This window comes from Phallusia mammillata, chromosome 6, assembly GCF_965637545.1.
Source record: "Phallusia mammillata chromosome 6, kaPhaMamm4.hap1.1, whole genome shotgun sequence".
NCBI lineage: Eukaryota > Metazoa > Chordata > Ascidiacea > Phlebobranchia > Ascidiidae > Phallusia > Phallusia mammillata.
Genome location: NC_137257.1, coordinates 18,587,644 through 18,613,875, shown reverse-complemented (window position 1 = coordinate 18,613,875; position 26,232 = coordinate 18,587,644). Strand labels below are relative to the sequence as shown.

At 41.1% G+C, this 26,232-nt stretch overlaps 66 non-coding genes across 66 annotated transcripts; 27 read left to right on the top strand and 39 right to left on the bottom strand.

Moving 5' to 3' along the window:
• Window positions 1-400: 400 nt before the first annotated feature.
• Window positions 401-474, top strand: Trnar-ucu (transfer RNA arginine (anticodon UCU)). Its single transcript has one exon. It is a non-coding gene; the product is annotated as a tRNA-Arg (tRNA).
• Window positions 475-624: 150 nt separating this feature from the next.
• Window positions 625-697, bottom strand: Trnav-aac (transfer RNA valine (anticodon AAC)). Its single transcript has one exon. It is a non-coding gene; the product is annotated as a tRNA-Val (tRNA).
• A 194-nt stretch (window positions 698-891) lies between these two features.
• Trnar-ucu (transfer RNA arginine (anticodon UCU)) lies at window positions 892-965 on the top strand. Its single transcript has one exon. It is a non-coding gene; the product is annotated as a tRNA-Arg (tRNA).
• A 150-nt stretch (window positions 966-1,115) lies between these two features.
• Trnav-cac (transfer RNA valine (anticodon CAC)) lies at window positions 1,116-1,188 on the bottom strand. The gene has a single exon. It is a non-coding gene; the product is annotated as a tRNA-Val (tRNA).
• A 195-nt stretch (window positions 1,189-1,383) lies between these two features.
• On the top strand, window positions 1,384-1,457 carry Trnar-ucu (transfer RNA arginine (anticodon UCU)). Its single transcript has one exon. It is a non-coding gene; the product is annotated as a tRNA-Arg (tRNA).
• A 150-nt stretch (window positions 1,458-1,607) lies between these two features.
• Trnav-aac (transfer RNA valine (anticodon AAC)) lies at window positions 1,608-1,680 on the bottom strand. Its single transcript has one exon. It is a non-coding gene; the product is annotated as a tRNA-Val (tRNA).
• A 194-nt stretch (window positions 1,681-1,874) lies between these two features.
• On the top strand, window positions 1,875-1,948 carry Trnar-ucu (transfer RNA arginine (anticodon UCU)). The gene has a single exon. It is a non-coding gene; the product is annotated as a tRNA-Arg (tRNA).
• Window positions 1,949-2,098: 150 nt separating this feature from the next.
• On the bottom strand, window positions 2,099-2,171 carry Trnav-cac (transfer RNA valine (anticodon CAC)). The gene has a single exon. It is a non-coding gene; the product is annotated as a tRNA-Val (tRNA).
• Window positions 2,172-2,366: 195 nt separating this feature from the next.
• Window positions 2,367-2,440, top strand: Trnar-ucu (transfer RNA arginine (anticodon UCU)). The gene has a single exon. It is a non-coding gene; the product is annotated as a tRNA-Arg (tRNA).
• Window positions 2,441-2,858: 418 nt separating this feature from the next.
• Window positions 2,859-2,932, top strand: Trnar-ucu (transfer RNA arginine (anticodon UCU)). Its single transcript has one exon. It is a non-coding gene; the product is annotated as a tRNA-Arg (tRNA).
• A 150-nt stretch (window positions 2,933-3,082) lies between these two features.
• Trnav-cac (transfer RNA valine (anticodon CAC)) lies at window positions 3,083-3,155 on the bottom strand. The gene has a single exon. It is a non-coding gene; the product is annotated as a tRNA-Val (tRNA).
• A 195-nt stretch (window positions 3,156-3,350) lies between these two features.
• Trnar-ucu (transfer RNA arginine (anticodon UCU)) lies at window positions 3,351-3,424 on the top strand. The gene has a single exon. It is a non-coding gene; the product is annotated as a tRNA-Arg (tRNA).
• A 418-nt stretch (window positions 3,425-3,842) lies between these two features.
• On the top strand, window positions 3,843-3,916 carry Trnar-ucu (transfer RNA arginine (anticodon UCU)). The gene has a single exon. It is a non-coding gene; the product is annotated as a tRNA-Arg (tRNA).
• Window positions 3,917-4,065: 149 nt separating this feature from the next.
• Trnav-cac (transfer RNA valine (anticodon CAC)) lies at window positions 4,066-4,138 on the bottom strand. The gene has a single exon. It is a non-coding gene; the product is annotated as a tRNA-Val (tRNA).
• A 195-nt stretch (window positions 4,139-4,333) lies between these two features.
• On the top strand, window positions 4,334-4,407 carry Trnar-ucu (transfer RNA arginine (anticodon UCU)). The gene has a single exon. It is a non-coding gene; the product is annotated as a tRNA-Arg (tRNA).
• A 418-nt stretch (window positions 4,408-4,825) lies between these two features.
• On the top strand, window positions 4,826-4,899 carry Trnar-ucu (transfer RNA arginine (anticodon UCU)). Its single transcript has one exon. It is a non-coding gene; the product is annotated as a tRNA-Arg (tRNA).
• A 151-nt stretch (window positions 4,900-5,050) lies between these two features.
• Trnav-cac (transfer RNA valine (anticodon CAC)) lies at window positions 5,051-5,123 on the bottom strand. The gene has a single exon. It is a non-coding gene; the product is annotated as a tRNA-Val (tRNA).
• A 412-nt stretch (window positions 5,124-5,535) lies between these two features.
• Window positions 5,536-5,608, bottom strand: Trnav-aac (transfer RNA valine (anticodon AAC)). The gene has a single exon. It is a non-coding gene; the product is annotated as a tRNA-Val (tRNA).
• Window positions 5,609-5,803: 195 nt separating this feature from the next.
• Window positions 5,804-5,877, top strand: Trnar-ucu (transfer RNA arginine (anticodon UCU)). The gene has a single exon. It is a non-coding gene; the product is annotated as a tRNA-Arg (tRNA).
• A 418-nt stretch (window positions 5,878-6,295) lies between these two features.
• Trnar-ucu (transfer RNA arginine (anticodon UCU)) lies at window positions 6,296-6,369 on the top strand. Its single transcript has one exon. It is a non-coding gene; the product is annotated as a tRNA-Arg (tRNA).
• A 149-nt stretch (window positions 6,370-6,518) lies between these two features.
• Trnav-cac (transfer RNA valine (anticodon CAC)) lies at window positions 6,519-6,591 on the bottom strand. Its single transcript has one exon. It is a non-coding gene; the product is annotated as a tRNA-Val (tRNA).
• A 410-nt stretch (window positions 6,592-7,001) lies between these two features.
• Trnav-aac (transfer RNA valine (anticodon AAC)) lies at window positions 7,002-7,074 on the bottom strand. Its single transcript has one exon. It is a non-coding gene; the product is annotated as a tRNA-Val (tRNA).
• A 415-nt stretch (window positions 7,075-7,489) lies between these two features.
• Trnav-aac (transfer RNA valine (anticodon AAC)) lies at window positions 7,490-7,562 on the bottom strand. Its single transcript has one exon. It is a non-coding gene; the product is annotated as a tRNA-Val (tRNA).
• Window positions 7,563-7,756: 194 nt separating this feature from the next.
• On the top strand, window positions 7,757-7,830 carry Trnar-ucu (transfer RNA arginine (anticodon UCU)). Its single transcript has one exon. It is a non-coding gene; the product is annotated as a tRNA-Arg (tRNA).
• A 152-nt stretch (window positions 7,831-7,982) lies between these two features.
• Trnav-cac (transfer RNA valine (anticodon CAC)) lies at window positions 7,983-8,055 on the bottom strand. The gene has a single exon. It is a non-coding gene; the product is annotated as a tRNA-Val (tRNA).
• Window positions 8,056-8,250: 195 nt separating this feature from the next.
• On the top strand, window positions 8,251-8,325 carry Trnar-ucu (transfer RNA arginine (anticodon UCU)). The gene has a single exon. It is a non-coding gene; the product is annotated as a tRNA-Arg (tRNA).
• Window positions 8,326-8,741: 416 nt separating this feature from the next.
• On the top strand, window positions 8,742-8,816 carry Trnar-ucu (transfer RNA arginine (anticodon UCU)). Its single transcript has one exon. It is a non-coding gene; the product is annotated as a tRNA-Arg (tRNA).
• A 150-nt stretch (window positions 8,817-8,966) lies between these two features.
• Window positions 8,967-9,039, bottom strand: Trnav-cac (transfer RNA valine (anticodon CAC)). Its single transcript has one exon. It is a non-coding gene; the product is annotated as a tRNA-Val (tRNA).
• Window positions 9,040-9,653: 614 nt separating this feature from the next.
• Window positions 9,654-9,728, top strand: Trnar-ucu (transfer RNA arginine (anticodon UCU)). Its single transcript has one exon. It is a non-coding gene; the product is annotated as a tRNA-Arg (tRNA).
• A 150-nt stretch (window positions 9,729-9,878) lies between these two features.
• Window positions 9,879-9,951, bottom strand: Trnav-cac (transfer RNA valine (anticodon CAC)). The gene has a single exon. It is a non-coding gene; the product is annotated as a tRNA-Val (tRNA).
• Window positions 9,952-10,300: 349 nt separating this feature from the next.
• Window positions 10,301-10,373, bottom strand: Trnav-aac (transfer RNA valine (anticodon AAC)). The gene has a single exon. It is a non-coding gene; the product is annotated as a tRNA-Val (tRNA).
• A 417-nt stretch (window positions 10,374-10,790) lies between these two features.
• On the bottom strand, window positions 10,791-10,864 carry Trnav-aac (transfer RNA valine (anticodon AAC)). Its single transcript has one exon. It is a non-coding gene; the product is annotated as a tRNA-Val (tRNA).
• Window positions 10,865-11,518: 654 nt separating this feature from the next.
• Trnar-ucu (transfer RNA arginine (anticodon UCU)) lies at window positions 11,519-11,592 on the top strand. Its single transcript has one exon. It is a non-coding gene; the product is annotated as a tRNA-Arg (tRNA).
• A 151-nt stretch (window positions 11,593-11,743) lies between these two features.
• Trnav-cac (transfer RNA valine (anticodon CAC)) lies at window positions 11,744-11,816 on the bottom strand. The gene has a single exon. It is a non-coding gene; the product is annotated as a tRNA-Val (tRNA).
• Window positions 11,817-12,236: 420 nt separating this feature from the next.
• On the bottom strand, window positions 12,237-12,309 carry Trnav-cac (transfer RNA valine (anticodon CAC)). The gene has a single exon. It is a non-coding gene; the product is annotated as a tRNA-Val (tRNA).
• Window positions 12,310-12,658: 349 nt separating this feature from the next.
• Window positions 12,659-12,731, bottom strand: Trnav-aac (transfer RNA valine (anticodon AAC)). The gene has a single exon. It is a non-coding gene; the product is annotated as a tRNA-Val (tRNA).
• Window positions 12,732-13,148: 417 nt separating this feature from the next.
• Trnav-aac (transfer RNA valine (anticodon AAC)) lies at window positions 13,149-13,222 on the bottom strand. Its single transcript has one exon. It is a non-coding gene; the product is annotated as a tRNA-Val (tRNA).
• A 654-nt stretch (window positions 13,223-13,876) lies between these two features.
• On the top strand, window positions 13,877-13,950 carry Trnar-ucu (transfer RNA arginine (anticodon UCU)). The gene has a single exon. It is a non-coding gene; the product is annotated as a tRNA-Arg (tRNA).
• A 151-nt stretch (window positions 13,951-14,101) lies between these two features.
• On the bottom strand, window positions 14,102-14,174 carry Trnav-cac (transfer RNA valine (anticodon CAC)). The gene has a single exon. It is a non-coding gene; the product is annotated as a tRNA-Val (tRNA).
• A 686-nt stretch (window positions 14,175-14,860) lies between these two features.
• Trnar-ucu (transfer RNA arginine (anticodon UCU)) lies at window positions 14,861-14,935 on the top strand. Its single transcript has one exon. It is a non-coding gene; the product is annotated as a tRNA-Arg (tRNA).
• Window positions 14,936-15,085: 150 nt separating this feature from the next.
• Trnav-cac (transfer RNA valine (anticodon CAC)) lies at window positions 15,086-15,158 on the bottom strand. The gene has a single exon. It is a non-coding gene; the product is annotated as a tRNA-Val (tRNA).
• A 349-nt stretch (window positions 15,159-15,507) lies between these two features.
• On the bottom strand, window positions 15,508-15,580 carry Trnav-aac (transfer RNA valine (anticodon AAC)). The gene has a single exon. It is a non-coding gene; the product is annotated as a tRNA-Val (tRNA).
• Window positions 15,581-15,991: 411 nt separating this feature from the next.
• Trnav-cac (transfer RNA valine (anticodon CAC)) lies at window positions 15,992-16,064 on the bottom strand. The gene has a single exon. It is a non-coding gene; the product is annotated as a tRNA-Val (tRNA).
• A 614-nt stretch (window positions 16,065-16,678) lies between these two features.
• On the top strand, window positions 16,679-16,753 carry Trnar-ucu (transfer RNA arginine (anticodon UCU)). Its single transcript has one exon. It is a non-coding gene; the product is annotated as a tRNA-Arg (tRNA).
• A 150-nt stretch (window positions 16,754-16,903) lies between these two features.
• Trnav-cac (transfer RNA valine (anticodon CAC)) lies at window positions 16,904-16,976 on the bottom strand. The gene has a single exon. It is a non-coding gene; the product is annotated as a tRNA-Val (tRNA).
• A 349-nt stretch (window positions 16,977-17,325) lies between these two features.
• Trnav-aac (transfer RNA valine (anticodon AAC)) lies at window positions 17,326-17,398 on the bottom strand. The gene has a single exon. It is a non-coding gene; the product is annotated as a tRNA-Val (tRNA).
• Window positions 17,399-17,815: 417 nt separating this feature from the next.
• Trnav-aac (transfer RNA valine (anticodon AAC)) lies at window positions 17,816-17,889 on the bottom strand. The gene has a single exon. It is a non-coding gene; the product is annotated as a tRNA-Val (tRNA).
• A 654-nt stretch (window positions 17,890-18,543) lies between these two features.
• Trnar-ucu (transfer RNA arginine (anticodon UCU)) lies at window positions 18,544-18,617 on the top strand. Its single transcript has one exon. It is a non-coding gene; the product is annotated as a tRNA-Arg (tRNA).
• A 151-nt stretch (window positions 18,618-18,768) lies between these two features.
• Window positions 18,769-18,841, bottom strand: Trnav-cac (transfer RNA valine (anticodon CAC)). Its single transcript has one exon. It is a non-coding gene; the product is annotated as a tRNA-Val (tRNA).
• Window positions 18,842-19,527: 686 nt separating this feature from the next.
• On the top strand, window positions 19,528-19,602 carry Trnar-ucu (transfer RNA arginine (anticodon UCU)). Its single transcript has one exon. It is a non-coding gene; the product is annotated as a tRNA-Arg (tRNA).
• A 150-nt stretch (window positions 19,603-19,752) lies between these two features.
• Window positions 19,753-19,825, bottom strand: Trnav-cac (transfer RNA valine (anticodon CAC)). Its single transcript has one exon. It is a non-coding gene; the product is annotated as a tRNA-Val (tRNA).
• Window positions 19,826-20,174: 349 nt separating this feature from the next.
• Window positions 20,175-20,247, bottom strand: Trnav-aac (transfer RNA valine (anticodon AAC)). The gene has a single exon. It is a non-coding gene; the product is annotated as a tRNA-Val (tRNA).
• A 411-nt stretch (window positions 20,248-20,658) lies between these two features.
• On the bottom strand, window positions 20,659-20,731 carry Trnav-aac (transfer RNA valine (anticodon AAC)). The gene has a single exon. It is a non-coding gene; the product is annotated as a tRNA-Val (tRNA).
• Window positions 20,732-21,149: 418 nt separating this feature from the next.
• On the bottom strand, window positions 21,150-21,223 carry Trnav-aac (transfer RNA valine (anticodon AAC)). The gene has a single exon. It is a non-coding gene; the product is annotated as a tRNA-Val (tRNA).
• Window positions 21,224-21,899: 676 nt separating this feature from the next.
• Trnar-ucu (transfer RNA arginine (anticodon UCU)) lies at window positions 21,900-21,973 on the top strand. Its single transcript has one exon. It is a non-coding gene; the product is annotated as a tRNA-Arg (tRNA).
• A 151-nt stretch (window positions 21,974-22,124) lies between these two features.
• On the bottom strand, window positions 22,125-22,197 carry Trnav-cac (transfer RNA valine (anticodon CAC)). Its single transcript has one exon. It is a non-coding gene; the product is annotated as a tRNA-Val (tRNA).
• Window positions 22,198-22,392: 195 nt separating this feature from the next.
• Window positions 22,393-22,470, top strand: Trnar-ucu (transfer RNA arginine (anticodon UCU)). The gene has a single exon. It is a non-coding gene; the product is annotated as a tRNA-Arg (tRNA).
• A 146-nt stretch (window positions 22,471-22,616) lies between these two features.
• Window positions 22,617-22,689, bottom strand: Trnav-aac (transfer RNA valine (anticodon AAC)). Its single transcript has one exon. It is a non-coding gene; the product is annotated as a tRNA-Val (tRNA).
• Window positions 22,690-22,884: 195 nt separating this feature from the next.
• On the top strand, window positions 22,885-22,962 carry Trnar-ucu (transfer RNA arginine (anticodon UCU)). Its single transcript has one exon. It is a non-coding gene; the product is annotated as a tRNA-Arg (tRNA).
• Window positions 22,963-23,108: 146 nt separating this feature from the next.
• Window positions 23,109-23,182, bottom strand: Trnav-aac (transfer RNA valine (anticodon AAC)). The gene has a single exon. It is a non-coding gene; the product is annotated as a tRNA-Val (tRNA).
• A 347-nt stretch (window positions 23,183-23,529) lies between these two features.
• Window positions 23,530-23,602, bottom strand: Trnav-aac (transfer RNA valine (anticodon AAC)). The gene has a single exon. It is a non-coding gene; the product is annotated as a tRNA-Val (tRNA).
• Window positions 23,603-24,013: 411 nt separating this feature from the next.
• On the bottom strand, window positions 24,014-24,086 carry Trnav-aac (transfer RNA valine (anticodon AAC)). Its single transcript has one exon. It is a non-coding gene; the product is annotated as a tRNA-Val (tRNA).
• Window positions 24,087-24,281: 195 nt separating this feature from the next.
• Trnar-ucu (transfer RNA arginine (anticodon UCU)) lies at window positions 24,282-24,359 on the top strand. Its single transcript has one exon. It is a non-coding gene; the product is annotated as a tRNA-Arg (tRNA).
• Window positions 24,360-24,987: 628 nt separating this feature from the next.
• On the bottom strand, window positions 24,988-25,060 carry Trnav-aac (transfer RNA valine (anticodon AAC)). The gene has a single exon. It is a non-coding gene; the product is annotated as a tRNA-Val (tRNA).
• Window positions 25,061-25,255: 195 nt separating this feature from the next.
• Window positions 25,256-25,333, top strand: Trnar-ucu (transfer RNA arginine (anticodon UCU)). The gene has a single exon. It is a non-coding gene; the product is annotated as a tRNA-Arg (tRNA).
• Window positions 25,334-25,969: 636 nt separating this feature from the next.
• Window positions 25,970-26,042, bottom strand: Trnav-aac (transfer RNA valine (anticodon AAC)). Its single transcript has one exon. It is a non-coding gene; the product is annotated as a tRNA-Val (tRNA).
• Window positions 26,043-26,232: the final 190 nt, after the last annotated feature.

Here is a 26,232-nt window from a genome sequence, read left to right as displayed (position 1 = left end):
CATAAAACTATGTTTTTTAAGTAAAAACCAAATTTGATTTTTCTGTAAGGTTGTAAAAGCTAAACCAAGGCAATGAATCTAGCTATTGAAATATAATGCAGAAATTTTAAATCTCAGAAAACAGAGAAAAGTTTGTTTTCGCCCAGGCTCGAACTGTGGACCTATCGCGTGTTAGGCGAGCGTGATAACCACTACACTACGGAAACCACATGGAAAGGTTCGCTTAATCGCCGTCCAGTAGTGTGACGGTTGCCTAAAATACCTGGTTGTTTTCCAACACAAAATAGAACTAGTGGACACCGACATGTCTGGAAAAAATCATTTGAAACGTCGGGCAAGCGATATTTTTTTCACAAATTGTGACATTGGAAGTCACAGAGAATTTGATAAAGATCACAACGTCTCTGTGGCGCAATGGATTAGCGCGCTGGACTTCTAATCCAGCGGTTCCGGGTTCGAGTCCCGGCAGGGATGTACTTTTTATTGTCACATCATAAAACTATGTTTTTGAAGTAAACAACAAATTTGATTTTTCTTGAAGGTTGTAAAAGTTAAATCAAGAAAACGAGTCTAGGAATTGAAATATAATACAGATACTTCAAACTCAGAGAACAAAGAAAAGTTTGTTTCCGCCCAGGCTCGAACTGGGGACCTTTCGCGTGTTCGGCGAATGTGATATCCACTACACTACGGAAACCACATGGTAAGATTCGGTTAATCGCCGTCCAGTAGTGTGACGGTTGCCTAAAAAACCTGGTTGTTTTCCAACACAAAATAGAACTAGTGCACACCGACATGTCTGGAATAAATCATTTGAAACGTCGGGCAAGCGATATTTTTTTCACAAATTGTGACATTGGAAGTCACAGAGAATTTGATAGAGTTCCCAACGTCTCTGTGGCGCAATGGATTAGCGCGCTGGACTTCTAATCCAGAGGTTCCGGGTTCGAGTCCCGGCAGGGATGTACTTTTTATTGTCACATCATCAAACGATCTTTTTGAAGTAAACAACAAATTTGATTTTTCTGGAAGGTTGTAAAAGCTAAATCAAGAAAACGAGTCTAGGAATTGAAATATAATACAGATACTTCAAACTCAGAGAACAAAGAAAAGTTTGTTTCCGCCCAGGCTCGAACTGGGGACCTTTCGCGTGTGAGGCGAACGTGATAACCACTACACAACGGAAACCACATGGAAAGATTCGGATAATCGTCGTCAAGTAGTTTGGTGGTTGCCTTAACAAATCTGGTTGTTTTCCAACTCAATATAGAACTAGTGGGCACCGACATGTCTGGAATAAATCATTTGAAACGTCGGGCAAGCGATAATTTTGTCACAAAGTGTGACATTGGAAGTCACAGAGAATTTGATAGAGTTCCCAACGTCTCTGTGGCGCAATGGATTAGCGCGCTGGACTTCTAATCCAGAGGTTCCGGGTTCGAGTCCCGGCAGGGATGTACTTTTTATTTTCACATCATAAAACTATGTTTTTGAAGTAAAAAACAAATTCGATTTTTCTGTAAGGTTGTAAAAGCTAAATCAAGAAAACGAGTCTAGGAATTGAAATATAATACAGATACTTCAAACTCAGAGAACAAAGAAAAGTTTGTTTCCGCCCAGGCTCGAACTGGGGACCTTTCGCGTGTTCGGCGAATGTGATATCCACTACACTACGGAAACCACATGGTAAGATTCGGTTAATCGCCGTCCAGTAGTGTGACGGTTGCCTAAAAAACCTGGTTGTTTTCCAACACAAAATAGAACTAGTGCACACCGACATGTCTGGAATAAATCATTTGAAACGTCGGGCAAGCGATATTTTTTTCACAAATTGTGACATTGGAAGTCACAGAGAATTTGATAGAGTTCCCAACGTCTCTGTGGCGCAATGGATTAGCGCGCTGGACTTCTAATCCAGAGGTTCCGGGTTCGAGTCCCGGCAGGGATGTACTTTTTATTGTCACATCATCAAACGATCTTTTTGAAGTAAACAACAAATTTGATTTTTCTGGAAGGTTGTAAAAGCTAAATCAAGAAAACGAGTCTAGGAATTGAAATATAATACAGATACTTCAAACTCAGAGAACAAAGAAAAGTTTGTTTCCGCCCAGGCTCGAACTGGGGACCTTTCGCGTGTGAGGCGAACGTGATAACCACTACACAACGGAAACCACATGGAAAGATTCGGATAATCGTCGTCAAGTAGTTTGGTGGTTGCCTTAACAAATCTGGTTGTTTTCCAACTCAATATAGAACTAGTGGGCACCGACATGTCTGGAATAAATCATTTGAAACGTCGGGCAAGCGATAATTTTGTCACAAAGTGTGACATTGGAAGTCACAGAGAATTTGATAGAGTTCCCAACGTCTCTGTGGCGCAATGGATTAGCGCGCTGGACTTCTAATCCAGAGGTTCCGGGTTCGAGTCCCGGCAGGGATGTACTTTTTATTTTCACATCATAAAACTATGTTTTTGAAGTAAAAAACAAATTCGATTTTTCTGTAAGGTTGTAAAAGCTAAATCAAGAAAACGAGTCTAGGAATTGAAATATAATACAGATACTTCAAACTCAGAGAACAAAGAAAAGTTTGTTTCCGCCCCAGGCTCGAACTGGGGACCTTTCGCGTGTTCGGCGAATGTGATATCCACTACACTACGGAAACCACATGGTAAGATTCGGTTAATCGCCGTCCAGTAGTGTGACGGTTGCCTAAAAAACCTGGTTGTTTTCCAACACAAAATAGAACTAGTGGACACCGACATGTCTGGAAAAAATCATTTGAAACGTCGGGCAAGCGATATTTTTTTCACAAATTGTGACATTGGAAGTCACAGAGAATTTGATAAAGTTCACAACGTCTCTGTGGCGCAATGGATTAGCGCGCTGGACTTCTAATCCAGCGGTTCCGGGTTCGAGTCCCGGCAGGGATGTACTTTTTATTGTCACATCATAAAACTATGTTTTTGAAGTAAACAACAAATTTGATTTTTCTTGAAGGTTGTAAAAGCTAAATCAAGAAAACGAGTCTAGGAATTGAAATATAATACAGATACTTCAAACTCAGAGAACAAAGAAAAGTTTGTTTCCGCCCAGGCTCGAACTGGGGACCTTTCGCGTGTGAGGCGAACGTGACAACCACTACACAACGGAAACCACATGGAAAGATTCGGATAATCGTCGTCAAGTAGTTTGGTGGTTGCCTTAAGAAATCTGGTTGTTTTCCAACTCAATATAGAACTAGTGGGCACCGACATGTCTGGAATAAATCATTTGAAACGTCGGGCAAGCGATAATTTTGTCACAAAGTGTGACATTGGAAGTCACAGAGAATTTGATAGAGTTCCCAACGTCTCTGTGGCGCAATGGATTAGCGCGCTGGACTTCTAATCCAGAGGTTCCGGGTTCGAGTCCCGGCAGGGATGTACTTTTTATTTTCACATCATAAAACTATGTTTTTGAAGTAAAAAACAAATTCGATTTTTCTGTAAGGTTGTAAAAGCTAAATCAAGAAAACGAGTCTAGGAATTGAAATATAATACAGATACTTCAAACTCAGAGAACAAAGAAAAGTTTGTTTCCGCCCCAGGCTCGAACTGGGGACCTTTCGCGTGTTCGGCGAATGTGATATCCACTACACTACGGAAACCACATGGTAAGATTCGGTTAATCGCCGTCCAGTAGTGTGACGGTTGCCTAAAAAACCTGGTTGTTTTCCAACACAAAATAGAACTAGTGCACACCGACATGTCTGGAATAAATCATTTGAAACGTCGGGCAAGCGATATTTTTTTCACAAATTGTGACATTGGAAGTCACAGAGAATTTGATAGAGTTCCCAACGTCTCTGTGGCGCAATGGATTAGCGCGCTGGACTTCTAATCCAGAGGTTCCGGGTTGGAGTCCCGGCAGGGATGTACTTTTTATTGTCACATCATCAAACTATGTTTTTGAAGTAAACAACAAATTTGATTTTTCTGGAAGGTTGTAAAAGCTAAATCAAGAAAACGAGTCTAGGAATTGAAATATAATACAGATACTTCAAACTCAGAGAACAAAAAAAGTTTGTTTCCGCCCAGGCTCGAACTGGGGACCTTTCGCGTGTGAGGCGAACGTGATAACCACTACACAACGGAAACCACATGGAAAGATTCGGATAATCGTCGTCAAGTAGTTTGGTGGTTGCCTTAAGAAATCTGGTTGTTTTCCAACTCAATATAGAACTAGTGGGCACCGACATGTCTGGAATAAATCATTTGAAACGTCGGCCAAGCGATAATTTTGTCACAAAGTGTGACATTGGAAGTCACAGAGAATTTGATAGAGTTCCCAACGTCTCTGTGGCGCAATGGATTAGCGCGCTGGACTTCTAATCCAGAGGTTCCGGGTTGGAGTCCCGGCAGGGATGTACTTTTTATTTTCACATCATAAAACTATGTTTTTGAAGTAAAAAACAAATTCGATTTTTCTGGAAGGTTGTAAAAGCTAAATCAAGAAAACGAGTCTAGGAATTGAAATATAATACAGATACTTCAAACTCAGAGAACAAAGAAAAGTTTGTTTCCGCCCCAGGCTCGAACTGGGGACCTTTCGCGTGTTCGGCGAATGTGATATCCACTACACTACGGAAACCACATGGTAAGATTCGGTTAATCTCCGTCCAGTAGTGTGACGGTTGCCTAAAAAACCTGGTTGTTTTCCAACACAAAATAGAACTAGTGCACACCGACATGTCTGGAATAAATCATTTGAAACGTCGGGCAAGCGATATTTTTGTCACAAATTGTGACATTGGAAGTCACAGAGAATTTGATAGAGTTCCCAACGTCTCTGTGGCGCAATGGATTAGCGCGCTGGACTTCTAATCCAGAGGTTCCGGGTTCGAGTCCCGGCAGGGATGTACTTTTTATTGTCACATCATCAAACGATCTTTTTGAAGTAAACAACAAATTTGATTTTTCTGGAAGGTTGTAAAAGCTAAATCAAGAAAATGAGTCTAGCTATTGAAATATAATGCAGATACTTTAAATCTCAGAGAACAAAGAAAAGTTTGTTTCCGCCCAGGCTCGAACTGGGGACCTTTCGCGTGTGAGGCGAACGTGATAACCACTACACTACGGAATCCATATGAAAAGATTCGCTTAATCGCCGTCCAGTAGTTTCGTGGTTGCCTTAAGAAATCTGGTTGTTTTCCAACTCAATATAGAAGTAATGGACACCGGTATGTCTGGAAAGAATCATTTGAAACATTGAGCAAGCGATAATTTTGTCACAAACTGTGACACTGCAAGTCACAGAGAATTTGATAGAGTTCCCAATGTCTCTGTGGCGCAATGGATTAGCGCGCTGGACTTCTAATCCGGGGGTTCGATTCCCGGCAGGGTTGTACTTTTCATTGTCATGTCGTTAAACGATCTTTTTGAAGTAAAAACAAATTTGATATTTCTGGAAGGTTGTAAAATCAAAACCAAGAAAATGAGTCTAGCTATTGAAATATAATGCAGATACTTTAAATCTCAGAAAACAGAGAAAAATTTGTTTCCGCCCAGGCTCGAACTGTGGACCTTTCGCGTGTTAGGCGAACGTGATAACCACTACACAACGGAAACCACATGGAAAGATTCGGATAATCGTCGTCAAGTAGTTTGGTGGTTGCCTTAAGAAATCTGGTTGTTTTCCAACTCAATATAGAACTAGTGGGCACCGACATGTCTGGAATAAATCATTTGAAACGTCGGGCAAGCGATAATTTTGTCTAAAAGTGTGACATTGGAAGTCACAGAGAATTTGATAGAGTTCCCAACGTCTCTGTGGCGCAATGGATTAGCGCGCTGGACTTCTAATCCAGAGGTTCCGGGTTCGAGTCCCGGCAGGGATGTACTTTTTATTTTCACATCATAAAACTATGTTTTTGAAGTAAAAAACAAATTCGATTTTTCTGTAAGGTTGTAAAAGCTAAATCAAGAAAACGAGTCTAGGAATTGAAATATAATACAGATACTTCAAACTCAGAGAACAAAGAAAAGTTTGTTTCCGCCCCAGGCTCGAACTGGGGACCTTTCGCGTGTTCGGCGAATGTGATATCCACTACACTACGGAAACCACATGGTAAGATTCGGTTAATCGCCGTCCAGTAGTGTGACGGTTGCCTAAAAAACCTGGTTGTTTTCCAACACAAAATAGAACTAGTGCACACCGACATGTCTGGAATAAATCATTTGAAACGTCGGGCAAGCGATATTTTTTTCACAAATTGTGACATTGGAAGTCACAGAGAATTTGATAGAGTTCCCAACGTCTCTGTGGCGCAATGGATTAGCGCGCTGGACTTCTAATCCAGAGGTTCCGGGTTGGAGTCCCGGCAGGGATGTACTTTTTATTGTCACATCATCAAACTATGTTTTTGAAGTAAACAACAAATTTGATTTTTCTGGAAGGTTGTAAAAGCTAAATCAAGAAAACGAGTCTAGGAATTGAAATATAATACAGATACTTCAAACTCAGAGAACAAAAAAAGTTTGTTTCCGCCCAGGCTCGAACTGGGGACCTTTCGCGTGTGAGGCGAACGTGATAACCACTACACAACGGAAACCACATGGAAAGATTCGGATAATCGTCGTCAAGTAGTTTGGTGGTTGCCTTAAGAAATCTGGTTGTTTTCCAACTCAATATAGAACTAGTGGGCACCGACATGTCTGGAATAAATCATTTGAAACGTCGGGCAAGCGATAATTTTGTCACAAAGTGTGACATTGGAAGTCACAGAGAATTTGATAGAGTCCCCAATGTCTCTGTGGCGCAATGGATTAGCGCGCTGGACTTCTAATCCGGGGGTTCGATTCCCGGCAGGGTTGTACTTTTCATTGTCATGTCGTTAATCGTATTTTTGAAGTAAAACAAATTTGATATTTCTGGAAGGTTGTAAAAGCTAAACCAAGAACATGAGTCTAGCGATTGAACTATAATGCAAATACCTCGAACCTCAGCAAACAAAGAAAAGTTTGTTTCCGCCCAGGCTCGAACTGGGGACCTTTCGCGTGTTAGGCGAACGTGATGACCACTACACTACGGAAACCACATGGAAAGGTTCGCTTAATCGCCGTCCAGTAGTTTGGTGGTTCATTTAAGGAATCTGGTTGTTTTCCAACTCAATATAGAAGTAATGGACACCGGCATGTCTGGAAAGAATGATTTGAAACATCGGGCAAGCGATAATTTTGTCAAAAAATTGTGACATTGCAAGTCACAGAGAATTTGATAGAGTTCCCAATGTCTCTGTGGCGCAATGGATTAGGGCGTTGGACTTCTAATCCAGGGGTTCGAGTCCCGGCAGGGATGTACTTTTCATTGTCATGTCATTAAACGATCTTTTTGAAGTAAAAAAACACATTTGATTTTTCTGGAAGGTTGTAAAATCAAAACCAAGAAAATGAGTCTAGCTATTGAAATATAATGCAGATACTTTAAATCTCAGAAAACAGAGAAAAATTTGTTTCCGCCCAGGCTCGAACTGTGGACCTTTCGCGTGTTAGGCGAGCGTGATAACCACTACACTACGGAAACCACTTGGTAAGATTCGGTTAATCGCCGTCCAGTAGTGTGACGGTTGCCTAAAAAACCTGGTTGTTTTCCAACACAAAATAGAACTAGTGGACACCGACATGTCTGGAAAGAATCATTTGGAACATCGGGCAAGCGATAATTTTGTCAAAAATTGTGACATTGCAAGTCACAGAGAATTTGATAGAGTTCTCAACGTCTCTGTGGCGCAATGGATTAGCGCGCTGGACTTCTAATCCAGAGTTTCCGGGTTCGAGTCCCGGCAGGGATGTACTTTTCATTGTCATGTCATCAAACGATCTTTTTGAAGTAAAAAAACAAATTTGATTTTTCTTGAAGGTTATGAAATCTAAACCAAGAAAATGAGTCTAGCTATTGAAATATAATGCAGATACTTTAAATCTCAGAGAACAAAGAAAAGTTTGTTTCCGCCCAGGCTCGAACTGGGGACCTTTCGCGTGTGAGGCGAACGTGATAACCACTACACTACGGAATCCATCTGAAAAGATTCGCTTAATCGCCGTCCAGTAGTTTCGTGGTTGCCTTAAGAAATCTGGTTGTTTTCCAACTCAATATAGAAGTAATGGACACCGGTATGTCTGGAAAGAATCATTTGAAACATTGAGCAAGCGATAATTTTGTCACAAACTGTGACACTGCAAGTCACAGAGAATTTGATAGAGTTCCCAATGTCTCTGTGGCGCAATGGATTAGCGCGCTGGACTTCTAAATCCAGAGGTTCCGGGTTGGAGTCCCGGCAGGGATGTACTTTTCATTGTCATGTCATTAAACGATCTTTTTGAAGCAAAAACAAATTTGATTTTTCTTGAAGGTTGTAAAATCTGAACCAAGAAAATGAGTCTAGCTATTGAAATATAATGCAGATACTTTAAATCTCAGAAAACTGAGAAAAGTTTGTTTCCGCCCAGGCTTAACTGGGGACCTTTCGTGTGTTAGGCGAACGTGATAACCACTACACTACGGAAAGCACATGGTAAGATTCGGTTAATCGCCGTCCAGTAGTTTGACGGTTGCCTAAAAAACCTGGTTGTTTTCCAACACAAAATAGAACTAGTGGACACCGACATGTCTGGAAAGAATCATTTGGAACATCGGACAAGCGATAATTTTGTCACAAATTGTGACATTGCAAGTCACAGAGAATTTGATAGAGTTCCCAATGTCTCTGTGGCGCAATCGAATAGCGCGCTGGACTTCTAAATCCAGAGGTTCCGGGTTCGAGTCCCGGCAGGGATGTACTTTTTATTGTCACATCATAAAACTATGTTTTTGAAGTAAACAACAAATTTGATTTTTCTGTAAGGTTGTAAAAGCTAAATCAAGAAAATGAGTCTAGGAATTGAAATGTAATACAGATACTTCAAACTCAGAGAACAAAGAAAAGTTTGTTTCCGCCCAGGCTCGAACTGGGGACCTTTCGCGTGTGAGGCGAACGTGATAACCACTACACTACGGAAACCACATGGAAAGGTTCGCTTAATCGCCGTCCAGTAGTTTGGTGGTTGCCATAAGAACTATGGTTGTTTTCCATCCCAATTTGTCACAAATTGTGACATTGCAAGTCACAGAGAATTTGATAGAGTTCCCAATGTCTCTGTGGCGCAATGGATTAGCGCGCTGGACTTCTAATCCAGGGGTTCGAGTCCCGGCAGGGATGTACTTTTCATTGTCATGTCATTAAACGATCTTTTTGAAGCAAAAACAAATTTGATTTTTCTTGAAGGTTGTAAAATCTAAACCAAGAAAATGAGTCTAGCTATTGAAATATAATGCAGATACTTTAAATCTCAGAAAACTGAGAAAAGTTTGTTTCCGCCCAGGCTTAACTGGGGACCTTTCGTGTGTTAGGCGAACGTGATAACCACTACACTACGGAAAGCACATGGTAAGATTCGGTTAATCGCCGTCCAGTAGTTTGACGGTTGCCTAAAAAACCTGGTTGTTTTCCAACACAAAATAGAACTAGTGGACACCGACATGTCTGGAAAGAATCATTTGGAACATCGGGCAAGCGATAATTTTGTCACAAATTGTGACATTGCAAGTCACAGAGAATTTGATAGAGTTCCCATTGTCTCTGTGGCGCAATCGATTAGCGCGCTGGACTTCTAAATCCAGAGGTTCCGGGTTCGAGTCCCGGCAGGGATGTACTTTTTATTGTCACATCATAAAACTATGTTTTTGAAGTAAACAACAAATTTGATTTTTCTGTAAGGTTGTAAAAGCTAAATCAAGAAAATGAGTCTAGCTATTGAAATATAATACAGATACTTCAAACTCAGAGAACAAAGAAAAGTTTGTTTCCGCCCAGGCTCGAACTGGGGACCTTTCGCGTGTGAGGCGAACGTGATAACCACTACACTACGGAAACCACATGGAAAGGTTCGCTTAATCGCCGTCCAGTAGTTTGGTGGTTGCCATAAGAACTATGGTTGTTTTCCATCCCAATTTGTCACAAATTGTGACATTGCAAGTCACAGAGAATTTGATAGAGTTCCCAATGTCTCTGTGGCGCAATGGATTAGCGCGCTGGACTTCTAATCCAGGGGTTCGAGTCCCGGCAGGGATTTACTTTTCATTGTCATGTCATTAAACGATCTTTTTGAAGTAGAAAACAAATTTGATTTTTCTTGAAGTTTGTAAAATCTAAACCAAGAAAATGAGTCTAGCTATTGAAATATAATGCAGATACTTTAAATCTCCGAAAACAGAGAAAGGGTTGTTTCGGCCCAGGCTCGAACTGGGGACCTTTCGCGTGTTAGGCGAACGTGACAACCACTACACTACGGAAACCACATGGTAAGATTCGGTTAATCGCCGTCCAGTAGTTTGACGGTTGCCTAAAAAACCTGGTAGTTTTCCAACACAAAATAGAACTAATGGACACCGACATGTCTGGAAAGAATCATTTAAAACATCGGGCAAGCGATAATTTTGTCACAAATTGTGACATTGCAAGTCACAGAGAATTTGATAGAGTTCTCAACGTCTCTGTGGCGCAATGGATTAGGGCGCTGGACTTCTAATCCAGAGGTTCCGGGTTGGAGTCCCGGCAGGGTTGTACTTTTTATTGTCACATCATGAAACTATGTTTTTGAAGTAAAAACAAATTTGATTTTTCTGTAAGTTTGTAAAAGCTAAATCAAGAAAATGAGTCTAGGAATTGAAATATAATACAGATACTTCAAACTCAGAGAACAAAGAAAAGTTTGTTTCCGCCCCAGGCTCGAACTGGGGACCTTTCGCGTGTTAGGCGAACGTGATAACCACTACACTACGGAAACCGCATGGTAAGATTCGGTTAATCGCCGTCCAGTAGTTTGACGGTTGCCTAAAAAACCTGGCTGTTTTCCAACACAAATTAGAACTAATGGACACCGACATGTCTGGAAAGAATCATTCAAAACATCGGGCAAGCGATAATTTTGTCACAGAGAATTTGATAGAGTTCTCAACGTCTCTGTGGCGCAATGGATTAGCGCGCTGGACTTCTAATCCGGGGGTTCGAGTCCCGGCAGGGTTGTTCTTTTCATTGTCATGTCGTTAAACGTTTTTTTGAAGTAAAAACAAATTTGATGTTTCTGGAAGGTTGTAAAAGCTAAACCAAGAACATGAGTCTAGCGATTGAACTATAATGCAAATACCTCCAACCTCAGCAAACAAAGAAAAGTTTGTTTCCGCCCAGGCTTAACTGGGGACCTTTCGCGTGTTAGGCGAGCGTGATAACCACTACACTACGGAAACCACATGGTAAGATTCGGTTAATCGCCGTCCAGTAGTGTGACGGTTGCCTAAAAAACCTGGTTGTTTTCCAACACAAAATAGAACTAGTGGACACCGACATGTCTGGAAAGAATCATTTGGAACATCGGGCAAGCGATAATTTTGTCAAAAATTGTGACATTGCAAGTCACAGAGAATTTGATAGAGTTCTCAACGTCTCTGTGGCGCAATGAATTAGCGCGCTGGACTTCTAATCCAGAGGTTCCGGGTTCGAGTCCCGGCAGGGATGTACTTTTCATTGTCATGTCATCAAACGATCTTTTTGAAGTAAAAAACAAATTTGATTTTTCTTGAAGGTTGTAAAATCTAAACCAAGAAAATGAGTCTAGCTATTGAAATGTAATGCAGATACTTTAAATCTCAGAGAACAAAGAAAAGTTTGTTTCCGCCCAGGCTCGAACTGGGGACCTTTCGCGTGTGAGGCGAACGTGATAACCACTACACTACGGAATCCATATGAAAAGATTCGCTTAATCGCCGTCCAGTAGTTTGGTGGTTGCCTTAAGAAATCTGGTTGTTTTCCAACTCAATATAAAAGTAATGGACACCGGTATGTCTGGAAAGAATCATTTGAAACATTGAGCAAGCGATAATTTTGTCACAAACTGTAACACTGCAAGTCACAGAGAATTTGATAGAGTTCCCAATGTCTGTGTGGCGCAATGGATTAGCGAGCTGGACTTCTAAATCCAGAGGTTCCGGGTTCGAGTCCCGGCAGGGATGTACTTTTTATTGTCACATCATAAAACTATGTTTTTGAAGTAAACAACAAATTTGATTTTTCTGTAAGGTTGTAAAAGCTAAATCAAGAAAATGAGTCTAGCTATTGAAATATAATACAGATACTTCAAACTCAGAGAACAAAGAAAAGTTTGTTTCCGCCCAGGCTCGAACTGGGGACCTTTCGCGTGTGAGGCGAACGTGATAACCACTACACTACGGAAACCACATGGAAAGGTTCGCTTAATCGCCGTCCAGTAGTTTGGTGGTTGCCATAAGAACTATGGTTGTTTTCCATCCCAATTTGTCACAAATTGTGACATTGCAAGTCACAGAGAATTTGATAGAGTTCCCAATGTCTCTGTGGCGCAATGGATTAGCGCGCTGGACTTCTAATCCAGGGGTTCGAGTCCCGGCAGGGATGTACTTTTCATTGTCATGTCATTAAACGATCTTTTTGAAGTAGAAAACAAATTTGATTTTTCTTGAAGTTTGTAAAATCTAAACCAAGAAAATGAGTCTAGCTATTGAAATATAATGCAGATACTTTAAATCTCCGAAAACAGAGAAAGGGTTGTTTCGGCCCAGGCTCGAACTGGGGACCTTTCGCGTGTTAGGCGAACGTGACAACCACTACACTACGGAAACCACATGGTAAGATTCGGTTAATCGCCGTCCAGTAGTTTGACGGTTGCCTAAAAAACCTGGTAGTTTTCCAACACAAAATAGAACTAATGGACACCGACATGTCTGGAAAGAATCATTTAAAACATCGGGCAAGCGATAATTTTGTCACAAATTGTGACATTGCAAGTCACAGAGAATTTGATAGAGTTCTCAACGTCTCTGTGGCGCAATGGATTAGGGCGCTGGACTTCTAATCCAGAGGTTCCGGGTTGGAGTCCCGGCAGGGTTGTACTTTTTATTGTCACATCATGAAACTATGTTTTTGAAGTAAAAACAAATTTGATTTTTCTGTAAGTTTGTAAAAGCTAAATCAAGAAAATGAGTCTAGCTATTGAAATATAATACAGATACTTCAAACTCAGAGAACAAAGAAAAGTTTGTTTCCGCCCCAGGCTCGAACTGGGGACCTTTCGCGTGTTAGGCGAACGTGATAACCACTACACTACGGAAACCGCATGGTAAGATTCGGTTAATCGCCGTCCAGTAGTTTGACGGTTGCCTAAAAAACCTGGCTGTTTTCCAACACAAATTAGAACTAATGGACACCGACATGTCTGGAAAGAATCATTCAAAACATCGGGCAAGCGATAATTTTGTCACAGAGAATTTGATAGAGTTCTCAACGTCTCTGTGGCGCAATGGATTAGCGCGCTGGACTTCTAATCCGGGGGTTCGAGTCCCGGCAGGGTTGTTCTTTTCATTGTCATGTCGTTAAACGTTTTTTTGAAGTAAAAACAAATTTGATGTTTCTGGAAGGTTGTAAAAGCTAAACCAAGAACATGAGTCTAGCGATTGAACTATAATGCAAATACCTCCAACCTCAGCAAACAAAGAAAAGTTTGTTTCCGCCCAGGCTTAACTGGGGACCTTTCGCGTGTTAGGCGAGCGTGATAACCACTACACTACGGAAACCACATGGTAAGATTCGGTTAATCGCCGTCCAGTAGTGTGACGGTTGCCTAAAAAACCTGGTTGTTTTCCAACACAAAATAGAACTAGTGGACACCGACATGTCTGGAAAGAATCATTTGGAACATCGGGCAAGCGATAATTTTGTCAAAAATTGTGACATTGCAAGTCACAGAGAATTTGATAGAGTTCTCAACGTCTCTGTGGCGCAATGAATTAGCGCGCTGGACTTCTAATCCAGAGGTTCCGGGTTCGAGTCCCGGCAGGGATGTACTTTTCATTGTCATGTCATCAAACGATCTTTTTGAAGTAAAAAACAAATTTGATTTTTCTTGAAGGTTGTAAAATCTAAACCAAGAAAATGAGTCTAGCTATTGAAATGTAATGCAGATACTTTAAATCTCAGAGAACAAAGAAAAGTTTGTTTCCGCCCAGGCTCGAACTGGGGACCTTTCGCGTGTGAGGCGAACGTGATAACCACTACACTACGGAATCCATATGAAAAGATTCGCTTAATCGCCGTCCAGTAGTTTGGTGGTTGCCTTAAGAAATCTGGTTGTTTTCCAACTCAATATAAAAGTAATGGACACCGGTATGTCTGGAAAGAATCATTTGAAACATTGAGCAAGCGATAATTTTGTCACAAACTGTAACACTGCAAGTCACAGAGAATTTGATAGAGTTCCCAATGTCTGTGTGGCGCAATGGATTAGCGAGCTGGACTTCTAAATCCAGAGGTTCCGGGTTCGAGTCCCGGCAGGGATGTACTTTTCATTGTCATGTCATTAAACGATCTTATTGAAGCAAAAACAAATTTGATTTATCTTGAAGGTTGTAAAATCTAAACCAAGAAAATGAGTCTAGCTATTGAAATATAATGCAGATACTTTAAATCTCAGAAAACTGAGAAAAGTTTGTTTCCGCCCAGGCTTAACTGGGGACCTTTCGTGTGTTAGGCGAACGTGATAACCACTACACTACGGAAACCACATGGTAAGATTCGGTTAATCGCCGTCCAGTAGTTTGACGGTTGCCTAAAAAACCTGGTTGTTTTCCAACACAAAATAGAACTAGTGGACACCGACATGTCTGGAAAGAATCATTTGGAACATCGGGCAAGCGATAATTTTGTCACAAATTGTGACATTGCAAGTGACAGAGAATTTGATAGAGTTCCCAACGTCTCTGTGGCGCAATCGATTAGCGCGCTGGACTTCTAAATCCAGAGGTTCCGGGTTCGAGTCCCGGCAGGGATGTACTTTTTATTGTCACATCATAAAACTATGTTTTTGAAGTAAACAACAAATTTGATTTTTCTGTAAGGTTGTAAAAGCTAAATCAAGAAAATGAGTCTAGGAATTGAAATATAATACAGATACTTCAAACTCAGAGAACAAAGAAAAGTTTGTTTCCGCCCAGGCTCGAACTGGGGACCTTTCGCGTGTGAGGCGAACGTGATAACCACTACACTACGGAAACCACATGGAAAGGTTCGCTTAATCGCCGTCCAGTAGTTTGGTGGTTGCCATAAGAACTATGGTTGTTTTCCAACCCAATTTGTCACAAATTGTGACATTGCAAGTCACAGAGAATTTGATAGAGTTCCCAATGTATCTGTGGCGCAATGGATTAGCGCGCTGGACTTCTAATCCAGGGGTTCGAGTCCCGGCAGGGATTTACTTTTCATTGTCATGTCATTAAACGATTTTTTTGAAGTAGAAAACAAATTTGATTTTTCTTGAAGGTTGTAAAATCTAAACCAAGAAAATGAGTCTAGCTATTGAAATATAATGCAGATACTTTAAATCTCAGAAAACAGAGAAAGGGTTGTTTCGGCCCAGGCTCGAACTGGGGACCTTTCGCGTGTTAGGCGAACGTGACAACCACTACACTACGGAAACCACATGGTAAGATTCGGTTAATCGCCGTCCAGTAGTTTGACGGTTGCCTAAAAAACCTGGTAGTTTTCCAATACAAAATAGAACTAATGGACACCGACATGTCTGGAAAGAATCATTTAAAACATCGGGCAAGCGATAATTTTGTCACAAATTGTGACATTGCAAGTCACAGAGAATTTGATAGAGTTCCCAATGTCTCTGTGGCGCAATGGATTAGCGCGCTGCACTTCTAATCCGGGGGTTCGAGTCCCGGCAGGGTTGTACTTTTCATTGTCATGTCGTTAAACGTTTTTTTGAAGTAAAAAACAAATTTGATATTTCTGGAAGGTTGTAAAAGCTAAACCAAGAACATGAGTCTAGCGATTGAACTATAATGCAAATACCTCGAACCTCAGCAAACAAAGAAAAGTTTGTTTCCGCCCAGGCTCGAACTGGGGACCTTTCGCGTGTGAGGCGAACGTGATAACCACTACACTACGGAAACCACATGGAAAGGTTCGCTTAATCGCCGTCCAGTAGTTTGGTGGTTGCAATAAGAACTATGGTTGTTTTCCATCCCAATTTGTCACAAATTGTGACATTGCAAGTCACAGAGAATTTGATAGAGTTCCCAATGTCTCTGTGGCGCAATGGATTAGCGCGCTGGACTTCTAATCCAGGGGTTCGAGTCCCGGCAGGGATGTACTTTTCATTGTCATGTCATTAAACGATCTTTTTGAAGCAAAAACAAATTTGATTTTTCTTGAAGGTTGTAAAATCTAAACCAAGAAAATGAGTCTAGCTATTGAAATATAATGCAGATACTTTAAATCTCAGAAAACTGAGAAAAGTTTGTTTCCGCCCAGGCTTAACTGGGGACCTTTCGTGTGTTAGGCGAACGTGATAACCACTACACTACGGAAAGCACATGGTAAGATTCGGTTAATCGCCGTCCAGTAGTTTGACGGTTGCCTAAAAAACCTGGTTGTTTTCCAACACAAAATAGAACTAGTGGACACCGACATGTCTGGAAAGAATCATTTGGAACATCGGGCAAGCGATAATTTTGTCACAAATTGTGACATTGCAAGTCACAGAGAATTTGATAGAGTTCCCAATGTCTCTGTGGCGCAATCGATTAGCGCGCTGGACTTCTAAATCCAGAGGTTCCGGGTTCGAGTCCCGGCAGGGATGTACTTTTTATTGTCACATCATAAAACTATGTTTTTGAAGTAAACAACAAATTTGATTTTTCTGTAAGGTTGTAAAAGCTAAATCAAGAAAATGAGTCTAGGAATTGAAATATAATACAGATACTTCAAACTCAGAGAACAAAGAAAAGTTTGTTTCCGCCCAGGCTCGAACTGGGGACCTTTCGCGTGTGAGGCGAACGTGATAACCACTACACTACGGAAACCACATGGAAAGGTTCGCTTAATCGCCGTCCAGTAGTTTGGTGGTTGCCATAAGAACTATGGTTGTTTTCCATCCCAATTTGTCACAAATTGTGACATTGCAAGTCACAGAGAATTTGATAGAGTTCCCAATGTCTCTGTGGCGCAATGGATTAGCGCGCTGGACTTCTAATCCAGGGGTTCGAGTCCCGGCAGGGATTTACTTTCCATTGTCATGTCATTAAACGATCTTTTTGAAGTAGAAAACAAATTTGATTTTTCTTGAAGTTTGTAAAATCTAAACCAAGAAAATGAGTCTAGCTATTGAAATATAATGCAGATACTTTAAATCTCCGAAAACAGAGAACGGGTTGTTTCGGCCCAGGCTCGAACTGGGGACCTTTCGCGTGTTAGGCGAACGTGACAACCACTACACTACGGAAACCACATGGTAAGATTCGGTTAATCGCCGTCCAGTAGTTTGACGGTTGCCTAAAAAACCTGGTAGTTTTCCAACACAAAATAGAACTAATGGACACCGACATGTCTGGAAAGAATCATTTAAAACATCGGGCAAGCGATAATTTTGTCACAAATTGTGACATTGCAAGTCACAGAGAATTTGATAGAGTTCTCAACGTCTCTGTGGCGCAATGGATTAGGGCGCTGGACTTCTAATCCAGAGGTTCCGGGTTGGAGTCCCGGCAGGGTTGTACTTTTTATTGTCACATCATGAAACTATGTTTTTGAAGTAAAAACAAATTTGATTTTTCTGTAAGTTTGTAAAAGCTAAATCAAGAAAATGAGTCTAGGAATTGAAATATAATACAGATACTTCAAACTCAGAGAACAAAGAAAAGTTTGTTTCCGCCCCAGGCTCGAACTGGGGACCTTTCGCGTGTTAGGCGAACGTGATAACCACTACACTACGGAAACCGCATGGTAAGATTCGGTTAATCGCCGTCCAGTAGTTTGACGGTTGCCTAAAAAACCTGGCTGTTTTCCAACACAAATTAGAACTAATGGACACCGACATGTCTGGAAAGAATCATTCAAAACATCGGGCAAGCGATAATTTTGTCACAGAGAATTTGATAGAGTTCTCAACGTCTCTGTGGCGCAATGGATTAGCGCGCTGGACTTCTAATCCGGGGGTTCGAGTCCCGGCAGGGTTGTTCTTTTCATTGTCATGTCGTTAAACGTTTTTTTGAAGTAAAAACAAATTTGATGTTTCTGGAAGGTTGTAAAAGCTAAACCAAGAACATGAGTCTAGCGATTGAACTATAATGCAAATACCTCCAACCTCAGCAAACAAAGAAAAGTTTGTTTCCGCCCAGGCTTAACTGGGGACCTTTCGCGTGTTAGGCGAGCGTGATAACCACTACACTACGGAAACCACATGGTAAGATTCGGTTAATCGCCGTCCAGTAGTGTGACGGTTGCCTAAAAAACCTGGTTGTTTTCCAACACAAAATAGAACTAGTGGACACCGACATGTCTGGAAAGAATCATTTGGAACATCGGGCAAGCGATAATTTTGTCAAAAATTGTGACATTGCAAGTCACAGAGAATTTGATAGAGTTCTCAACGTCTCTGTGGCGCAATGAATTAGCGCGCTGGACTTCTAATCCAGAGGTTCCGGGTTCGAGTCCCGGCAGGGATGTACTTTTCATTGTCATGTCATCAAACGATCTTTTTGAAGTAAAAAACAAATTTGATTTTTCTTGAAGGTTGTAAAATCTAAACCAAGAAAATGAGTCTAGCTATTGAAATGTAATGCAGATACTTTAAATCTCAGAGAACAAAGAAAAGTTTGTTTCCGCCCAGGCTCGAACTGGGGACCTTTCGCGTGTGAGGCGAACGTGATAACCACTACACTACGGAATCCATATGAAAAGATTCGCTTAATCGCCGTCCAGTAGTTTGGTGGTTGCCTTAAGAAATCTGGTTGTTTTCCAACTCAATATAAAAGTAATGGACACCGGTATGTCTGGAAAGAATCATTTGAAACATTGAGCAAGCGATAATTTTGTCACAAACTGTAACACTGCAAGTCACAGAGAATTTGATAGAGTTCCCAATGTCTGTGTGGCGCAATGGATTAGCGAGCTGGACTTCTAAATCCAGAGGTTCCGGGTTCGAGTCCCGGCAGGGATGTACTTTTCATTGTCATGTCATTAAACGATCTTATTGAAGCAAAAACAAATTTGATTTATCTTGAAGGTTGTAAAATCTAAACCAAGAAAATGAGTCTAGCTATTGAAATATAATGCAGATACTTTAAATCTCAGAAAACTGAGAAAAGTTTGTTTCCGCCCAGGCTTAACTGGGGACCTTTCGTGTGTTAGGCGAACGTGATAACCACTACACTACGGAAACCACATGGTAAGATTCGGTTAATCGCCGTCCAGTAGTTTGACGGTTGCCTAAAAAACCTGGTTGTTTTCCAACACAAAATAGAACTAGTGGACACCGACATGTCTGGAAAGAATCATTTGGAACATCGGGCAAGCGATAATTTTGTCACAAATTGTGACATTGCAAGTGACAGAGAATTTGATAGAGTTCCCAATGTCTCTGTGGCGCAATCGATTAGCGCGCTGGACTTCTAAATCCAGAGGTTCCGGGTTCGAGTCCCGGCAGGGATGTACTTTTTATTGTCACATCATAAAACTATGTTTTTGAAGTAAACAACAAATTTGATTTTTCTGTAAGGTTGTAAAAGCTAAATCAAGAAAATGAGTCTAGGAATTGAAATATAATACAGATACTTCAAACTCAGAGAACAAAGAAAAGTTTGTTTCCGCCCAGGCTCGAACTGGGGACCTTTCGCGTGTGAGGCGAACGTGATAACCACTACACTACGGAAACCACATGGAAAGGTTCGCTTAATCGCCGTCCAGTAGTTTGGTGGTTGCCATAAGAACTATGGTTGTTTTCCAACCCAATTTGTCACAAATTGTGACATTGCAAGTCACAGAGAATTTGATAGAGTTCCCAATGTATCTGTGGCGCAATGGATTAGCGCGCTGGACTTCTAATCCAGGGGTTCGAGTCCCGGTAGGGATTTACTTTTCATTGTCATGTCATTAAACGATTTTTTTGAAGTAGAAAACAAATTTGATTTTTCTTGAAGGTTGTAAAATCTAAACCAAGAAAATGAGTCTAGCTATTGAAATATAATGCAGATACTTTAAATCTCAGAAAACAGAGAAAGGGTTGTTTCGGCCCAGGCTCGAACTGGGGACCTTTCGCGTGTTAGGCGAACGTGACAACCACTACACTACGGAAACCACATGGTAAGATTCGGTTAATCGCCGTCCAGTAGTTTGACGGTTGCCTAAAAAACCTGGTAGTTTTCCAATACAAAATAGAACTAATGGACACCGACATGTCTGGAAAGAATCATTTAAAACATCGGGCAAGCGATAATTTTGTCACAAATTGTGACATTGCAAGTCACAGAGAATTTGATAGAGTTCCCAATGTCTCTGTGGCGCAATGGATTAGCGCGCTGCACTTCTAATCCGGGGGTTCGAGTCCCGGCAGGGTTGTACTTTTCATTGTCATGTCGTTAAACGTTTTTTTGAAGTAAAAAACAAATTTGATATTTCTGGAAGGTTGTAAAAGCTAAACCAAGAACATGAGTCTAGCGATTGAACTATAATGCAAATACCTCGAACCTCAGCAAACAAAGAAAAGTTTGTTTCCGCCCAGGCTCGAACTGGGGACCTTTCGCGTGTTAGGCGAACGTAATAACCACTACACTACGGAAACCACATGGAAAGATTTGGATAATCGTCGACAAATAGTTTGGTGGTTGCCTTAACAAATCTGGTTGTTTTCCAACTCAATATAGAACTAGTGGACACCGACATGTCTGGAAAGAATCATTTGAAACGTCGGGCAAGCGATAATTTTGTCACAAATTGTGAAATTGGAAGCCACAGAGAATTTGATAGAGTTCCCAACGTCTCTGTGGCGCAATGGATTAGGGCGCTGGACTTCTAATCCAGAGGTTCCGGGTTGGAGTCCCGGCAGGGTTGTACTTTTTATTGTCACATCATGAAACTATGTTTTTGAAGTAAAAACAAATTTGATTTTTCTGTAAGTTTGTAAAAGCTAAATCAAGAAAATGAGTCTAGGAATTTAAATATAATACAGATACTTCAAACTCAGAGAACAAAGAAAAGTTTGTTTCCGCCCCAGGCTTGAACTGGGGACCTTTCGCGTGTTCGGCGAACGTGATAACCACTACACTACGGAAACCGCATGGTAAGATTCGGTTAATCGCCGTCCAGTAGTTTGACGGTTGCCTAAAAAACCTGGCTGTTTTCCAACACAAATTAGAACTAATGGACACCGACATGTCTGGAAAGAATCATTCAAAACATCGGGCAAGCGATATTTTTGTCACAAATTGTGACATTGCAAGTCACAGAGAATTTGATAGAGTTCTCAACGTCTCTGTGGCGCAATGGATTAGCGCGCTGGACTTCTAATCCGGGGGTTCGAGTCCCGGCAGGGTTGTTCTTTTCATTGTCATGTCGTTAAACGTTTTTTTGAAGTAAAAACAAATTTGATGTTTCTGGAAGGTTGTAAAAGCTAAACCAAGAACATGAGTCTAGCGATTGAACTATAATGCAAATACCTCGAACCTCAGCAAACAAAGAAAAGTTTGTTTCCGCCCAGGCTTAACTGGGGACCTTTCGCGTGTTAGGCGAGCGTGATAACCACTACACTACGGAAACCACATGGTAAGATTCGGTTAATCGCCGTCCAGTAGTGTGACGGTTGCCTAAAAAACCTGGTTGTTTTCCAACACAAAATAGAACTAGTGGACACCGACATGTCTGGAAAGAATCATTTGGAACATCGGGCAAGCGATAATTTTGTCAAAAATTGTGACATTGCAAGTCACAGAGAATTTGATAGAGTTCTCAACGTCTCTGTGGCGCAATGGATTAGCGCGCTGGACTTCTAATCCAGAGGTTCCGGGTTCGAGTCCCGGCAGGGATGTACTTTTCATTGTCATGTCATCAAACGATCTTTTTGAAGTAAAAAACAAATTTGATTTTTCTTGAAGGTTGTAAAATCTAAACCAAGAAAATGAGTCTAGCTATTGAAATATAATGCAGATACTTTAAATCTCAGAGAACAAAGAAAAGTTTGTTTCCGCCCAGGCTCGAACTGGGGACCTTTCGCGTGTGAGGCGAACGTGATAACCACTACACTACGGAATCCATATGAAAAGATTCGCTTAATCGCCGACCAGTAGTTTGGTGGTTGCCTTAAGAAATCTGGTTGTTTTCCAACTCAATATAAAAGTAATGGACACCGGTATGTCTGGAAAGAATCATTTGAAACATTGAGCAAGCGATAGTTTTGTCACAAACTGTAACACTGCAAGTCACAGAGAATTTGATAGAGTTCCCAACGTCTCTGTGGCGCAATGGATTAGCGCGCTGGACTTCTAATCCAGAGATTCCGGGTTGGAGTCCCGGCAGGGTTGTACTTTTTATTGTCACATCATAAAACTATGTTTTTGAAGTAAAAACAAATTTGATTTTTCTGTAAGGTTGTAAAAGCTAAATCAAGAAAACGAGTGTAGCTATTGAAATATAATGCAGATACTTTAAATCTCAGAAAACAGAGAAAGGGTTGTTTCGGCCCAGGCTCGAACTGGGGACCTTTCGCGTGTTAGGCGAACGTGATAACCACTACACTACGGAAACCACATGGAAAGATTTGGATAATCGTCGTCAAGTAGTTTGGTGGTTGCCTTAACAAATCTGGTTGTTTTCCAACTCAATATAGAAATAGTGGACACCGACATGTCTGGAAAGAATCATTTGAAACTTCGGGCAAGCGATAATTTTGTCACAAATTGTGAAATTGCAAGCCACAGAGAATTTGATAGAGTTCCCAACGTCTCTGTGGCGCAATGGATTAGCGCGCTGGACTTCTAATCCAGAGGATCCGGGTTCGAGTCCCGGCAGGGTTGTACTTTTTATTGTCACATCATAAAACTATGTTTTTGAAGTAAACAACAAATTTGATTTTTCTGTAAGGTTGTAAAAGCTAAATCAAGAAATCGATGGTAGGAATTGAAATATAATACAGATACTTCAAACTCAGAGAACAAAGAAAAGTTTGTTTCCGCCCCAGGCTTGAACTGGGGACCTTTCGCGTGTTCGGCGAACGTGATAACCACTACACTACGGAAACCACATGGAAAGGTTCGCTTAATCGCCGTCCAGTAGTTTGGTGGTTGCCTTAACAAATCTGGTTGTTTTCCAACTCGATTAGTCACAAATTGTGACATTGCAAGTCACAGAGAATTTGATAGAGGTCCCAATCTCTGTAGCGTAGTGGATTAGCGCGCAGGACTTCTAATCCAGGGGTTCGAGTCCCGACAGGGATGTACTTTTTATTGTCACATCATAAAAGTATGTTTTTGAAGTAAAAAACAAATTTGATTTTTCTGTAAAGTTGTAAAAGCTAAACCAAGGCAATGAGTCTAGCTATTGAAATGTAATGCAGAAATTTTAAATCTCAGAAAACAGAGAAAGGGTTGTTTCCGCCCAGGCTCGAACTGGGGACCTTTCGCGTGTTAGGCGAACGTGACAACCACTACACTACGGAAACCACATGGTAAGATTCGGTTAATCGCCGTCCAGTAGTTTGACGGTTGCCTAAAAAACCTGGTAGTTTTCCAACACAAAATAGAACTAATGGACACCGACATGTCTGGAAAGAATCATTTGGAACATCGGGCAAGCGATAATTTTGTCACAAATTGTGACATTGCAAGTCACAGAGAATTTGATAGAGTTCCCAATGTCTCTGTGGCGCAATGGATTAGCGCGCTGCACTTCTAATCCGGGGGTTCGAGTCCCGGCAGGGTTGTACTTTTCATTGTCATGTCGTTAAACGTTTTTTTTAAGTAAAAAACAAATTTGATATTTCTGGAAGGTTGTAAAAGTTAAACCAAGAACATGAGTCTAGCGATTGAACTACAATGCAAATACCTCGAACCTCAGCAAACAAAGAAAAGTTTGTTTCCGCCCAGGCTCGAACTGGGGACCTTTCGCGTGTTAGGCGAACGTGATAACCACTACACTACGGAAACCACATGGAAAGATTTGGATAATCGTCGTCAAGTAGTTTGGTGGTTGCCTTAACAAATCTGGTTGTTTTCCAACTCAATATAGAACTAGTGGACACCGACATGTCTGGAAAGAATCATTTGAAACGTCGGGCAAGCGATAATTTTGTCACAAATTGTGAAATTGGAAGCCACAGAGAATTTGATAGAGTTCCCAACGTCTCTGTGGCGCAATGGATTAGCGCGCTGGACTTCTAATCCAGAGATTCCGGGTTGGAGTCCCGGCAGGGTTGTACTTTTTATTGTCACATCATGAAACTATGTTTTTGAAGTAAAAACAAATTTGATTTTTCTGTAAGGTTGTAAAAGCAAAATCAAGAAAACGAGTCTGGGAATTGAAATATAATACAGATTCTTCAAACTCAGAGAACAAAGAAAAGTTTGTTTCCGCCCAGGCTTAACTGGGGACCTTTCGCGTGTTAGGCGAACGTGATAACCACTACACTACGGAAACCACATGGTAAGATTCGGTTAATCGCCGTCCAGTAGTTTGACGGTTGCCTAAAAAACCTGGTTGTTTTCCAACACAAAATATAACTAGTGGACACCGACATGTCTGGAAAGAATCATTTAAAACATCGGGCAAGCGATAATTTTGTCACAAATTGTGACATTGCAAGTCACAGAGAATTTGATAGAGTTCCCAATGTCTCTGTGGCGCAATGGATTAGCGCGCTGCACTTCTAATCCGGGGGTTCGAGTCCCGGCAGGGTTGTACTTTTCATTGTCATGTCGTTAAACGTTTTTTTTAAGTAAAAAACAAATTTGATATTTCTGGAAGGTTGTAAAAGTTAAACCAAGAACATGAGTCTAGCGATTGAACTACAATGCAAATACCTCGAACCTCAGCAAACAAAGAAAAGTTTGTTTCCGCCCAGGCTCGAACTGGGGACCTTTCGCGTGTTAGGCGAACGTGATAACCACTACACTACGGAAACCACATGGAAAGATTTGGATAATCGTCGTCAAGTAGTTTGGTGGTTGCCTTAACAAATCTGGTTGTTTTCCAACTCAATATAGAACTAGTGGACACCGACATGTCTGGAAAGAATCATTTGAAACGTCGGGCAAGCGATAATTTTGTCACAAATTGTGAAATTGGAAGCCACAGAGAATTTGATAGAGTTCCCAACGTCTCTGTGGCGCAATGGATTAGCGCGCTGGACTTCTAATCCAGAGATTCCGGGTTGGAGTCCCGGCAGGGTTGTACTTTTTATTGTCACATCATGAAACTATGTTTTTGAAGTAAAAACAAATTTGATTTTTCTGTAAGGTTGTAAAAGCTAAATCAAGAAAACGAGTCTGGGAATTGAAATATAATACAGATTCTTCAAACTCAGAGAACAAAGAAAAGTTTGTTTCCGCCCTGGCTTAACTGGGGACCTTTCGCGTGTTAGGCGAACGTGATAACCACTACACTACGGAAACCACATGGTAAGATTCGGTTAATCGCCGTCCAGTAGTTTGACGGTTGCCTAAAAAACCTGGTTGTTTTCCAACACAAAATATAACTAGTGGACACCGACATGTCTGGAAAGAATCATTTGGAACATCGGGCAAGCGATAATTTTGTCACAAATTGTGACATTGCAAGTCACAGAGAATTTGATAGAGTTCCCAATGTCTCTGTGGCGCAATGGATTAGCGCGCTGGACTTCAAAATCCAGAGGTTCCGGGTTGGAGTCCCGGCAGGGTTGTACTTTTTATTGTCACATCATAAAACTATGTTTTTGAAGTAAAAACAAATTTGATTTTTCTGTAAGGTTGTAAAAGCTAAATCAAGAAAACGAGTCTAGCTATTGAAATATAATGCAGATACTTTAAATCTCAGAAAACAGAGAAAGGGTTGTTTCGGCCCAGGCTCGAACTGGGGACCTTTCGCGTGTTAGGCGAACGTGATAACCACTACACTACGGAAACCACATGGAAAGATTCGGTTAATCGCCGTCCAGTAGTGTGACGGTTGCCTAAAATACCTGGTTGTTTTCCAACACAAAATAGAACTAGTGGACACCGACATGTCTGGAATAAATCATTTGAAACGTCGGGCAAGCGATATTTTTTTCACAAATTGTGACATTGGAAGTCACAGAGAATTTGATAGAGTTCC